The sequence below is a fragment of the Seriola lalandi genome, unplaced genomic scaffold (genome assembly GCF_002814215.2).
Source record: "Seriola lalandi dorsalis isolate HSWRI2012SDOR001 ecotype SW California unplaced genomic scaffold, Sedor1 jcf7180002051237, whole genome shotgun sequence".
Lineage (NCBI taxonomy): Eukaryota > Metazoa > Chordata > Actinopteri > Carangiformes > Carangidae > Seriola > Seriola lalandi.
In genome coordinates, this window is record NW_019521790.1 from 2483 (window position 1) to 11669 (window position 9187).

Sequence of the window (9187 nt, forward strand, 5' to 3'; positions counted from 1 at the left end):
CCCCGGTGTCCCACAGGGGACGAGATTCACACAGAGATTTAACAACTCAACCAAACAGGCTGAAATATAAAGTGTCCTCACGTCTGTTTCTAACGTCACTGTGATTTCACTCACACACACACACACACACACACACACACACACACACACACACACACACAGCCCAGCTGATTTGGCCACCTGATTCTCATCCGCCCACAGAAGAAAAACAACAATTCAAGCTAAAAAGCCATTAACACGATGAAGAGCAGCAGCTCAGTCGACTCACTGTCAGACCAGGTCAGTGACTAATCCTCCTCCTCCTCCTCTTCCTCCTCCTCCTCCTCTTCCTCTTCCTCCTCCCCCTCGATCTCCTCCTCTTCCTCCTCCTCTTCCTCCATCTCCTCCTCCTCCTCCATCTCCTCCTCCTCCTCCTCTTCCTCCTCCTCTTCCTCCTCCTCCTCCATCTCCTCCTCCTCTTCCTCCTCCTCCTCCGGACTCAGATACTAATTTCACACAGATTCGAGTCCTGACGTGATAATTACAGCTGTGTGAAAACACGGAGTCACAGCGACGACGTCTGCAGCTCGTTTGACCGACGGTCGACTGAGGATTGTCCTTAAACATGGGAGACTCACAAAAACTGGTGTCAACACTTTGTCTAATTATAATGTTTCCTGCTGTGATCAGGAGAACATGGTTTTATCCCAACAGATGAAAATTACACTTTAGTTTTCAGGGATTCCTTCCAGTTTTACTTTAAAGCACAATTTAAGTGGAAAGTATCTTGTTTTCTATTGATACAACTGATAACAGTCTATAATAGGATATAATATAATGTCCTTCAGAAACAACAAGTAAACACCAGTCAGTGACACCTGCACACACCTGTACTTATATCAAACTACTCAAATCATTTATCAATGGAAGCAATGATTCAGTATGATTATATTTAAACCAGGATCAGCTGACTGAAGGGCCAGGAAATGTATATGTGATGGAAAAGGACCAACACACACTGACTTCCTGTTACATTCAGACTGAAGCTCCTCCCCCTGAGGAGCCACACCCCCAGACCTGCAGGAGCACTGAGATCATCTGCTGCTGCTTTGTTGAAGCTTCCAGTAACTGGAGACGCAGGAAGCTTCAGTCAGTTACAGAGATCAGAGCAGCAGCTGAAAGATAGAAACTTCTCTCTTATCCTTTCATCGGAAATTCTGCTCAGCACTTCTTTTAAATGCTGTTAAATTGATGTTTGATGTCTATGTAATCAGTTTTAACTTATTTTAATCATTTATTTCTTTCATTTATTTTCTCAACGTTATTATTTTATTATTATTCCATCTCATTTAATATTTTCAATGTTTTTCATTTCACATGAATGTTTTTATGTTTGTTTTATATCATGTGCAGCACGTGGTGCAGCTCATTTTTCTGTTGTAAAGTACTGTATGTGGTATGAAAGGTGCTCCACAAATAACGTTTATCATCATTATCATTATCATTATTATCATTATTATTATTGCTGGGTCTCTGAGGCGTCAGGTCACTGTGAATGTGAGACTCAGGTGGGACCTCAGAGCCGTGGAGGTTTGTGAATTATGAATTAAAGGTGAGTAAAGGTGAACTTGTCCGTAACTTTTCCAATAAGCCAAGACGTTATAACTAATGCATCACCTCTCTCCCTGCCAGTCCACTGCAGCGTATATGAAAATATTAAATCATTAATAACCTCCACACTCAAAAACACACAAATGGAAGGTTATTTTAGCGTCTTTAGCTCCACGGGAAAACAAAGCTTTTCCTAAATAACAACTGGCAGACACTTTCACAGCTCCTGTGGGCTTCCAGCCAACGTTTCCCTTCAAAGAGGGAGGAGAGCGTGGCGCTGGCATTCGTAAAGCCTCTCAGAATAAACACACTGATCTGGAATCAGGTCCCGTGTATGAGCGAACATCAATATGGCATGAGAGAGAGGCCGGCCTCCGATCGGCGCTTTGTGGGAACACGGTCCCTGGCGTTTCAAAGGGTTGAGGGAGTTCAGTGCTATCTCTCTGCAGCAGGTAGCCTGACTAATAGCACACTCAAAGCTTCTTGAATGTCAGAGCATCCAGAGCTCGCTTCCTGGAAATCCAGACGGAAATAGTCTGCAAAGTAGTGCACAATAGAAGCCCACAGCTGGAGCTGAAAACAGCCCAGAAACATTATTAGGAGGAGGAGGAGGAGGAGGAGGAGGTCACTAAGCACTAATGCTGGACTTTAAAGAAACAGTCAGGTTTGGAGATTCTGCTCCAGCGAGAAGAAAAGTTCACATGAGCTTTAACTTCAAAGATGAACTGGTTTTATAAATAATAATAATGATGATGATAATAATAATAATAATCATCATAATAAATCTTTGTCATAGTTACATCTTCAGGCCTTTTCGACACGAAGGTGACTGAGTCTACAGGTGAGAGGTGTGGTGGAAGAAACGCAGTCAGAAACTGATAAAAGCCTCAGGACAGATGTTTATGTCTCTGCTTCAGGCTCAGGTTATATGTCCTGTATGTCCTATATGTCTTATGTGTCCTATATGTCCTGTATGTCCTGTATGTCCTATATGTCCTATATGTCTTATGTGTCCTATATGTCCTGTATGTCCTGTATGTCCTATATGTCTTATGTGTCCTATATGTCCTGTATGTCCTATATGTCCTATATGTCCTGTATGTCCTATATGTCCTGTATGTCCTATGTGTCCTATATGTCCTGTATGTCCTGTATGTCCTATATGTCCTGTATGTCCTATGTGTCCTATATGTCCTATATGTCCTGTATGTCCTATATGTCCTGTATGTCCTATATGTCCTATATGTCCTGTATATCCTGTATGTCCTGTATGTCCTACATGTCCACAGGATCCAGTAACATAATCCTGATCCCACAGGCGTCCAGGAGCGAGTGAAACAAAGCCTGTAAACTCAGGTGTGTCTGAGTGGAGGAGTATCTGCAGCTGGTCTGAGATCAGCTGTAAAAGCTGTTTGAATGCAGAATATAGTCAGTGATTGACGAGGTGCAGCTCTGAGAACTCCTGCTGATCAGTGTTCTGTCTGTGCTGATGTCGATGTTTCAGCATTGAGATGAATGTGATTTGAAACTGGATCACGGAGCGCGTCCTCTGGCTCTTTGTCCCTCGCTCAGAGGTTCAAGTCCCTCCCAGAGTCTGTGTTTCACTGACTCGTCCGAGGTGAGGAGTCTCATTGAGTATTCAGTCCTGCTGCTGAGAGGAATGGGGATTAAATGAGACGCGTTACATCCAGCATGCAGAGACCAAAAACACTCAAATTGGATTTACACAGAACAAAAGCCGAGAGCCGCCGGTCTGAAACACACCACACTGTGTCATGGTGCCTTCAGCCCGTTAGTTCTCAGTCTGTGCACAATCACATGGGTTTAAATCCCATTTCACACCGTGTTGTCACATCCCTTTGTCTGGCCTCCTCCCGCCTCCCCTCGCCGTCCGCCGTCCTCCATCAGCCCCGATCAGACACGAGGAGCACGTCGGATTTTCAAATGTTTTCAGCTGCGCAGGTCGGCCTCAGGTCAGAGAACAAATCAGCACAGTGACCGCCGAACACACGTTTAAAACACACACACAACGTTTGAAGTTGTGAACGCAGCCAGAAGGAGCGTCCCTAAAAATAATGACAGCAGCTCCCAGAGAGAGAGGAAGGTAAGAACAGAGTCACACGCCCAACACACTGACCAGTCAACGAGCGAAGGGACGACCAAGAGAGGGAGGCCGTATATTAAACATCATAATAACAACACTGCGTACGCATCATTACAACACACACACACACACACACACACACACACACACACACGCACACACAAGCCTGCACACACACACACACACACACACACACACACACACACAGGCTTACAGCTGATTTCTCCGCTCTGTTTGTCTTTTAAAGCCGTTCTACCCCTGAGGTCTGGACACTCGTCAAAGTAGAACAGAGCAGAAAAACACACACACACACAAACACACACACACACACACACACACGCACGCACACATAATGGTTTAAACCCTCCTTTTACAGCAGAGGCTCTAATCCTTTACATTAAAGCAGATACACTTGACTCCCACAGAAAGCCTCTGGTATGTAAAGACTCACTTTCAGCCCGTATCACAGTGACACACACTCTCGTGTCTATTGTGCTTGTAAACAAATCCACAGTGTGACCTCTGACATGCAGACGTGACATCAGTCAGCAGCTGTTTGCCGTCTCTGCTCGTTCTGTCCTGTCTGCAGAGACTCACACACAACCTGTGCAGCTGTGGACACGAACAGAGACAGAGAGTCAACCCTGTGATGTGACTGTTGCTGCAGACGAGAGTTTCTCTAAGTTTGTGTGAAGCCGACGACTTCCTGTTCCCTCTAAACATCCCACATCTACAGCCTCCAAACAATTGCTCCGCTGGTTCAGTGTAACAGTGCAGCAGTAATATCTGCTCAGTACAAAGGCTTCCTGTGAACACACACACACACACACACACACACACACACACACACACACACACTGAAATACAATTATTAATGTTGACAGTTATGAAGTTATGAGAGAGGAAACCCTGATCAGAATGAGTCAGGTTCAGTTAGCTGCTACATCCTCTAGATCTACACTCCACTGTTACAAGTCATATGTATATTATAATATAATACAGTATAATATACTGTACAAATATACATATACACATTATATATATTTATCTTTTAAATCAAACAACAACCAGGACAACACAAGAGTAAACGATGATGTAACATCATCCATCCTTTAGTTACAGACACCTGTTCCAACCTCATAAATAAATATAAAGATGGCCGCCGTCAGGCCGCTTCTCCGTCCGATGAGACCACATAAGATGAATGATGGATCACCGCAGAGAAGCTGGTGTCACAGTAGAAATCTCAGGACACAATTCAAAACAGAGAAGAAAGCCGAGGTCAGACCTGGTCCACAAAGACCAGAACCCAGAGTTCACGCTCCATCACACTCTATCATGCAAGTCCAGACTGATTGTGAAATATCTCCCTATAACTTATAAACAACGATCACCTGAGCTCACGCACTCAACAGTCATGTGATGTTTTCCTGTACGATCCATGGAACACGTGACCAGAACAAGATGGCTGCATCTCTCAGCCACGCTGACAACACGTTGACGAGACGCTGACGTGTCACATGTCAAACAAACACCTGGTTACCTGAGTCAAACCTCGTCCTCTGTCCCACAGTCTGAGAGCAGCAGAGACGAGTCAGCGTCCTGCTCCTCATGTTTCTGCCATGAAGCTAATGTGCGAAAGATTTACTGACGACTCGATGCTAAACAGGTTCAGTCTCCTCCCTGGGGACTGAACCACCGTCATCAGCCTCAGACCAACAAACAAACACACAAAAATCTGATTTATGAACACTTATATTTCCATGACTCTTTCAGCATGTGGCTCTTTGATGTCCTGAGGTCAGGAGAAGTGCTCTCTGGGTAATTACCTCTGACTGTACGTCTCAGTGTGTCAGACACTTCACTTTCTAATGTGTTTGTGTCTCTGTTGTTTTAAAAACAGCTGTTACTGACACACTGAAATAAACTTTTGATGAATCATCCTCAGACTTTTATAAGATAGTAGACTTTAGTCCTCTGTCTCTGTGTTGTGGAGTTTCTCTGCTCATGTGCTGCAGTGTCTCTTCAGTCATGTTAATGTAACGTATAAATATCAGCCAACATTCAAAGCACAAACATCCTGTGAGCTGCTGGAGATTGATCACAAACATTATGATATAATATAATATAATATAATGTAATATAATGGTCCAGTAAGTTGTGAAGGTATTCTGAACTGAAACTTTCTGCAGCAAAGAGTTTGAATATTTTCCCTGTGATCCATTATGAAGGATGAATATGTTTTCATATATATTCCTGCGTAATACAACTAAGTGATATGATCAGTTCTATGACTCTGCTGCAGAAGAACCAGGTGCAGAACTTTGAGCTGGTGAGTCTTAAATTAGTTTCTGCTTTTTAAAAAATGCAGCATCTGCTTTAACAAAGAAGAAACACTGAGGAAGAACCTGGACGAGGAACAAACCTCAGACTCTTCATCACAGAAGAAGAATCTACAGTTCACTGCCTCAAACAGGAAGTGGAACTCAGGGACAGTCAGATATTCGGTGATTGTTTGATGATATTAAGGTTTTAAAACCTTGACTTCTGTGTTTCATCATGTTCACATTGTTGATATCAGCCTGCCGAGAGACGCAGGTGACGACTGATCCACAGGTTTCTCAGACCAACTGCATCTCTCAGCAGGAACACTTTGTTCTGCTCTCGATTCCCTGAAACATCCCGTCAAAATATTCACTCATGGAGACCTGAACTCTCCCCTGTGCATCACACTGCCTTCTCTCAGCTCTATATCTCCCAGCAGCCACCCTGTCAGTCAGACCACGTCGTTATCGTGGAGACAGACGTGTGAAGGGAGCTGTGTTTGTACAGAGCAGCTGCAGAGCAACGTGGCATTTCCAGTAAAGAACAGGAAACTCAGACAGACACTTTATCAGGACGTTTCTCTCCGACTCTCCTTCATTCTTTCATCCATATGCATGAAATAACAGGATCCACTGACTTCAGCTGCGAGGACACTGTCCCTCTAACACAGGCTGCGTCTCGTATGAAGCTCTCAGCTCGGTGTTAGTGTCAGCTCCACCTAAAACCTCCGACCTTCACTGAGCTCAAACCCCTGAATAATATCACATTCATGTTCTGATCCACAGATTTAAACAGATACTGGAGCTGATTATAATCTCTCAGGGCGCAGGGACACGTCCCCAACAATCTCTGCCTGAACTCATTAGATAATTCTGAAGTGCGATCTCAGAGGCTGCGTTTCCAAGACGACTGATTTAGGCATGCTGGCATCTGATTGGTTGAGAGGGGAGGGGTCTATCAGACGGACACACAGGAGGCGGATCAGTGAGCGGACAACAGGTCATCAGTGTCAGACGCCTGAAGCATGAGTGAAAATATAATAATCCACGAGTCACTGTCCTGTCGTCTGATCTGCAGCTCGCATCACTTCATGTCGTCCACGGCAACACGTTTCCTACTGTGTGGATTTCATGCCTCCAACACACACACACATCAGGAGCTTTTCCACCTCCGTGTGTCAGTAATACGCAGTAAACTATAACCCTCCAGCAGCCACTGGGATCTCTAATGAAAACCTGCTGGCTCGTTAACATCACAGGCCTTACATCGTTAGGTTGTTAAACCTGAGGCATCATGGGACAGGAAGCATCTCACTGCTGTAGCTGGTTTTACATGTGAAAACAAGGACCAAAGGTGAGACTGCAGCACAGGTAGATCTACTGAATAACAACCTTTTCATTTTCTCTTTTCTCTGAACGAGCAACTTCCTGAATCTTACTTTCTTTTAATCTTTGATCTGTTTCTGTGTAGTTTTTATTTTAATGTAAATACAGACCACATGTTCATAAACCATTCAGGGAGGGGGTTGTTGCCATGACGCTCCTTGTTCCCAGTATCTGCCGTCAGATCACAGCCACCTGAACCTGAGTTTAAAACAAGATGTAAAACTGCTGAGGTCACAAGTTTGTTGTAGTCATGGTAACAGGAGACCAGACCAGAGACCCAGACCTCCACCGTCTCTGCTCCGTCTCATTCAGCTCCTGACAGGACGAGGAAGTGGAGTCTAATGGATTCTAATGGACTGATGAAGTTTCCTGTGCGGGTAAAGTGCACATGTGTTTATCTGCAGGAAGAGTCACTGTGATGCTCTCACCTTTTCTGTGGACACTTTTGGACTCTTAATGTTTGGACTTTTCCTTAACTTCCTGTTTTATTTTTTTAATGACTAACTATTATTGCTCTTGTGTTATTTTCCTTCCTGTCTTTGTCTCGTTTCCCTCTCTAGTGATTGTAATAACCTCCTTTCCTCAGCAGCTGTAAAGTAGATGTTTCTTTTCACAATTCAGTGAAACAACATGAATGTATAGACTTTAGTATTAAGTTGTGATGATGATGATGATGATGATGATGTAACTATAGATTCATCAGCTCGTTCTTCATGACGACTCCTGACTGATTGAAAGAGAATGAATCTATATTTATGGATCTGAGCTTCAGTCCATCAAACAGAAACAGCTGCTCTGATGTTTCTACATTTATGTGGCTCTGCTGTGGTTTTAAATGCTGCTGCAGCAAGGCATTGTGGGACGGCATGTCTCCTTTCCTTGGGTAAAGGAAGCTCCAGTGTTTCCTAAAGGAGATGAGAGAGGAAGCAGAGAAGCTCCTCTCCTCTGATCATGAAGCTGCTCAGAGACTGAAGATCATTTCTCTCAGTCTGAAGCTTCAGCAGAAGCCCCGCCCCCCCGTGTTTCACCTGCTGTGTATTTAGTCTCTGTGCTGCTGTTGTCTGAGTCGGCTCGTCTGCTTGACTCCTCCCGATTCTCCTCAGTTTGGATCTTCAGCATCTTGTTTGTAAGTTTTGGACAGAATCAGATTCAAAGTGTTTCCTGTTGGTGCGAGTTGAGGTGCAGTTAACCCGACTCTTCAACATGTCGTCAGTTGGTGTGTTTGTATCGTAGGAGGAACAAGTTAAACGTCGTCCGGTCTGTTCCAGAAGTCTCCCTCCATGACTCCAGGCGCCAGCGTTAGATGGACAGAGTGGGAGTCAATGTTTAATGACAGAAAAATAAATAGAGTGGTCGTTTACTTTATTGGAGCCGTCAGATTTTCTCATTAATTGCAGCAGGAAGTGTTGATGTCAACATGGTTTATAGTTATGTTAATGTATAGGAGGCTGTAGAAACAGTATGGAGATAAAATACATGAACTAATGTTCATCTGTGCTGAGCTGCACATGTTCACTAATGAGGAAGATCTTAAGTTTCACATAAACAATATAAAACCTGCAGAGTATCAAACACTGAGCTGTAAACACACACACACTCACACACACACATACACACTCACACACACACTCACACACACACTCACACTCACACACACACACACACACACACACACACACACACACTCACACACTCACACACTCACACACACACACACACTCACACACACACACACACAGCTTCTGAAAGACCTTTTATATAAAACCACTTTGTGTGGGGCCTG